The sequence below is a fragment of the Pleurodeles waltl genome, chromosome 4_2 (assembly GCF_031143425.1).
Source record: "Pleurodeles waltl isolate 20211129_DDA chromosome 4_2, aPleWal1.hap1.20221129, whole genome shotgun sequence".
Taxonomy (NCBI): Eukaryota; Metazoa; Chordata; class Amphibia; order Caudata; family Salamandridae; genus Pleurodeles; species Pleurodeles waltl.
This window is the reverse complement of record NC_090443.1, coordinates 480,226,669-480,231,734: the sequence shown is the minus strand read 5'-3', so window position 1 is coordinate 480,231,734 and position 5,066 is coordinate 480,226,669. Positions and strand designations below refer to the sequence as shown.

The 5,066-nt window shown below is 41.3% G+C and overlaps 1 long non-coding RNA gene across 1 annotated transcript; it reads right to left on the bottom strand.

Annotated features, from left to right (window-relative positions):
• Positions 1 to 264: 264 nt before the first annotated feature.
• LOC138292947 (uncharacterized) lies at positions 265 to 3,934 on the bottom strand. The gene is made up of 2 exons (XR_011202851.1): positions 2,677 to 3,934; positions 265 to 1,246 (listed from the first exon to the last, which is right to left on the bottom strand). It is a non-coding gene; the product is annotated as an uncharacterized lncRNA (long non-coding RNA).
• Between the last annotated feature and the right edge of the window lie 1,132 nt (positions 3,935 to 5,066).

Genomic DNA, 5,066 nt, shown 5'->3' with positions numbered 1-5,066 from the left:
TGTGCTACTGGTGAACATTGAGCAACTAATATGCGCAGTGGTGAAACACAAAGTCATTGGTCAAAACAAAACTCCATCAAATAGCAGGACATTCCGCCCTTTGACCAATGAATTTTTGTTTCACATATCTCATATTTAAAAAAAAACAAAAAAAACATCAGCACAAAAAAAACATTATGATCAAAGCAATCCCTGTAAAGCAATAGAAGTGAATTAACACATTGATTTCATAACCTTTCACATCAGATACATCTACATAGAAAAGACTGGGCAATTTTTTTTTATTTTTTTTTCTCTGAATGAGTCTCTAATTCAACAGTGTTAGCAATTTGATGTGGCATGAGTTCTACTCATGTAAAGGTGCACGGTCCACCTGAAAGGTTTTCTGGAAGGTAAGCAAAAGTCAGAGTTCCAAACGAGAGGGGAAAAAAAAAAAACACAGCAAACAAGTTGAACTTGAACTGAAGGCGCAGTTTGCGCAAAATGGATCCATGGTGCTGGCACTTTACTCAGCCAGGTTCAGGTTGGGGATTCGGTCCCTTCCCCGACCCCACACGCACACACCGGAAGGGGGACCACACAGCGCACTCAGGGACAGTGGCGAAACGTGGTCGGATCTGCAAAAGAAACAAGTATGACTTTTCTTGCAAATAAAATTTTTCATTTAAACTGCACCCTTCCTCTTCCTTTCCCTGTTTTATAATCAGCAGGACGTTTTTGAGGCCCTTTGTTATATTTTCTGCAGGTTCTGGAGGGTCACTTGGGGCGTCAGCCCACACATCAGCACTGAGGTTTTTATCTGCTGCACCACAGCTTCCCTTTTCTTGCACTGTCAGAAGGGCTGGGGCAGACTCCTTCTTTACCAAACCTCCATTCACTGCACTTTTGTCAATTTGGGCCATTCTGTCTCCAATTTGTATAAATGAATCAGATTCTTTTCTAGGTATCAGCATAATTTCGATTTTTCCTTGGTAGTTTGCAGCAATCACTCTCCCTAAAACCTGATCAATTTGCCATTTCTGTTCTGGTAACTTTCCTCTCCCCAGCTGCTCTGTGACTGCTTGCATGACAGATTGCTTTTGTGCGTGCTGCACAGTTTTTATCAAATCTAGGGGAATGGGCATCTCTCTCATCTCTGCCCACCTGTAAGTGGCTTTTTCACATTTCTGGTGCACCCACATAGCCATCCCCACTAAGGCAGAATTCTGGGTGAACACTTCTCTCTCTGCATTTTTCTCATTAACATCTGCAAGGTAATTGAACCAGTTAGGTGCTAAAACATTATCAAAGAACCAAAAATCAGCATAAAAATGACACATCTCACGTAGCTCTTGCTTTAAAATCTGACACACATTATACAACTCCATTCCTTCTCCTGTGCCAGAAAACAACATTTCAGTCAATGAATCATTAGTAAAACAAACATGCTTTTTATCTTCAGTAGACACGAATTCAAATGGTGCACACAATTTCATTGATAATTCTTTTACCTGTGGTACTCTAGCCCTGTCTTGCAAGTACCAGATCCATTGTATGATTCTAGCTAGGGGCACTATTTTCTTTCCTTGTTCTTGATTTAAATATACATAAGTATTTCCTTCTTGCACTGCGCAGAAACCTAAAGTCTGCATTATTTCATTTGCCAAATCACAAGCGCGCAGCTGCATATTATTTTTCACAGTGACCATGTACAAAAGTGTTAGGATTTCTCTCAAATGAGGGCTATTCTTTTTCCAAAAATCAAACAAGCTAATGAAACTCGGGGTGTCTTGCTCTAAAATCCTTCGTTTTACTTGTGCATTTTGCAACGGTAACTCGTAAATCACATTCTCGTCCGTGTTATCAGTTAAGGAATGCATTTTGGCTGCCAAAAACCCTGGCTCACAGGAAAACTCAGTGCAGCTCGGAGCTGTCTTAACCCCCTCATTACTGGAATGGGACAAGAAAGATTCTTCATTTTTATAACTTTCAGCATAATTTTGAATTATCGTATCCTGGCTAATTTGCTCACGTAAATTCCTATTTTCATGTTCCAACTTCCTACATTTCTCCTGCATTTCTCTGTAAGCAGATAAAGGTATCCAGACCTTTCTGTCATCATTACTTCCAAAACACACGTTTTCTACATATATACAACAGGAATTATTTCTCAAAACAACATCAGGCCTTTTAGCTACACATGCATTTTCTTCTGTAATTCCCCAAACAGAAAACAATTCACAGTTTTTCTTAGCACCATCAGGCAGTTCATCAACACATGTATTCTCAGACATGGTCTGCCGTGCTACTGTGATTCTCCAAACAGAAAACAATTTCTGTAATTCTCCAAACAACAAAAAACAATTACACTTTTAAAGTGTGCACTTAGAAATCTACTAACTCGTCAAACCCCTTTAATCACCTCTTAATGACCGACCCCACGACTCCAGGTACCAATTGTAGTGCTTTCCTCTTATTTAGTTTCTAAGCACTAACATAACACAACAGAAATGCACTTCTGAGGTCAAAGAAGACTTTTATTGTTATTTTATTCTTCCCCAACCACAATGTTTATGAATGAATGACGAATTAGTAGCTTTCAAGTCCGCGTTAATCAAACAAAATATATCAGTTTGCAATATACACAGCAGGTTATATTTATAAGATATTGAATGCAAAGCAAAACAAATACTTCACCGTGTAGGAACTATTTACAGCTACATCTTTCTAAGGTCTGCAAGCTGAGACCCCTGTCAGCCGCGAGAAAGAGTGTCATCTACCCACACGGGATGCTGGCAACTGGCGCCAAGCTCCAGCACGAGGTCCGGCAGATTCGAATCTGACTCTCTGCAGCCTGTTACATTCGTTACAAAGGTGTGCCCCCTCCTCTCAGACCTGGGAAACTGAGCAAGCCTTTTGGAGACTGGCCAGGTCTCCAAGACTACTCCTGTTCCCAAGCTCAAGGGAAGAGAAACAACGCCCATGTACTCTCTCTTATCAGGTCTAGTCTACTGTGAGAGCAAAACATCTTGGTTCTCTGGTGCAAAAACACAGCTTGGAAAAATACAGAACTATTCTCAACTGCAATGTCTAACTCCACGTTAAAGGCAATGGGCAGCTAACCTAAATATCAAATGCAATGTCATGTTAAAGGCAATAGGCAGCTAACCTAAATATCAAATGCAATGTCTAGTGTCATGTCAAAGCCAATAGGCATCTAAGCTGAATACAAAATGCAATGTCTTATATCATGTCAAAGCCCATAGGCAGCTGAGCTGAATACAAAATGCAATGTATAATATCATGTCAAAGCCAAAAGGCAGTTAAGCTGAATACAAAGTGTAATATATGATATCATGTCAAAGCCAATAGGCAGCGGAGCTGAATACAAAATGTAATATATAATATCATGTCAAAGCCCATAGGCAGAATATCTAATAGCATGTCAAAGTCAATAGGCAGCTAAATTGAATACATCATGTCAAAGTCAATAGGCATGCAATGTCAAAGCCAATAGGCGGCTAGACTGGATACAGCATGTCAAAGCCAATAGGCAGAATACAGAATGTAATGACTAATGCAATGTCAAAGCCCATAGGCGGCTAAACTGAATACAGAAAGCAATGGCTAATGCCATGTCAAAGCCAATAGGCACAATACAGAATGTAATGACTAATGCAATGTCAAAGCCCATAGACGGCTAAACTGAATACAGAAAGCAATGGCTAATGCCATGTCAAAGCCAATAGGCACAATACAGAATGTAATGACTAATGCAATGTCAAAGCCCATAGACGGCTAAACTGAATACAGAAAGTAATGGCTAATGCCATGTCAAAGCCAATAGGCGGCTCAACTGAACAAAACATACCATGTGCTACTGGTGAACATTGAGCAACTAATATGCGCAGTGGTGAAACACAAAGTCATTGGTCAAAACAAAACTCCATCAAATAGCAGGACAGCCACTACACCTCACAAACACACCCACACAGAAGCTCAGCAGGGTCCAAATCAAGGCCTAAACGGGACCTGCTTCATTGTGGAGGAGACTCCCAGAGTACACCAGTATCACTCCTGGGGTCTGGATAGATTTTGGGAAGACTTACTGTACTCCCCACCAATAGCAAATAAACCAGTACCACTGTCCTGCAAATTGCAGAACACATGTGCAGGCCATAATCTCCCATGGCCCAATGAGGAGCAGGAAGAGCTGGACGATGAGTATGGGGAAGATGGGGAGCAAGCACAAAATGTAACATTAATAGTATCAACATTGCTGAGGTTACAAAAACTAGTCATGTGAGTGTATTGATTTAAGATAACACATAGCATTACAAGCAGTGTTTAGCCAAATTACATGCCCGCCACAGTGAGAGAAAGTCAGCTAGTTTGCATATACTACAATATTTGAGTCACTCAAAATGGCATTGAATGACCCTGGCTGTACCCTTGGTCTGCTAACCAGGCCTAGGGCTACTACTCTTAATAAAAGGCATATGCTACATTGGCACAAGCACAATTGCCAATGACAGACTTCCGTAAGTCCCCAGTAGATGATAGGGCAAGGTTGAATCCAAATACCTCTAAGTCCCTAATAGATAATAGGACAAGGTTGAATCAAACTACCTATAAGTCCCTAGTAGATAATAGGGCAGGGAAGTTTTGACTGGCCACTGTATGTCAAATGTGGTGCAAGGTGCTGAGACAAAATCTGGTGTTAAACTGGCAGTGTGTCCCCCTGATGGGAGGCCCCAGGATGTGGAAAACATGAGCAAATTGTACCATTCACATATACATACACATGTGTGTACTAAGGGCCTCATTTATGAGGAAATGGCGCAGTGTGGTGTAGCAAGCAATTTTGCTGTGCCCAGCTGCGTCATTTCCAAAACGCAGGGATGTACCATATTTACCAGAATACGGTGCATCCCTGGGTTTTCTCCTGTGCCAGCGCCAAATCAGCTGCCTAGTGCCAACGCAGTCACCCTTGCACCCAGATGCAAGGATGCCTGCGTTGATGGGGTGATTGTTTTTGCGCAGGAAGGTGTCCCTTACTGCAAATAAACAATCATTAATGTTGATTC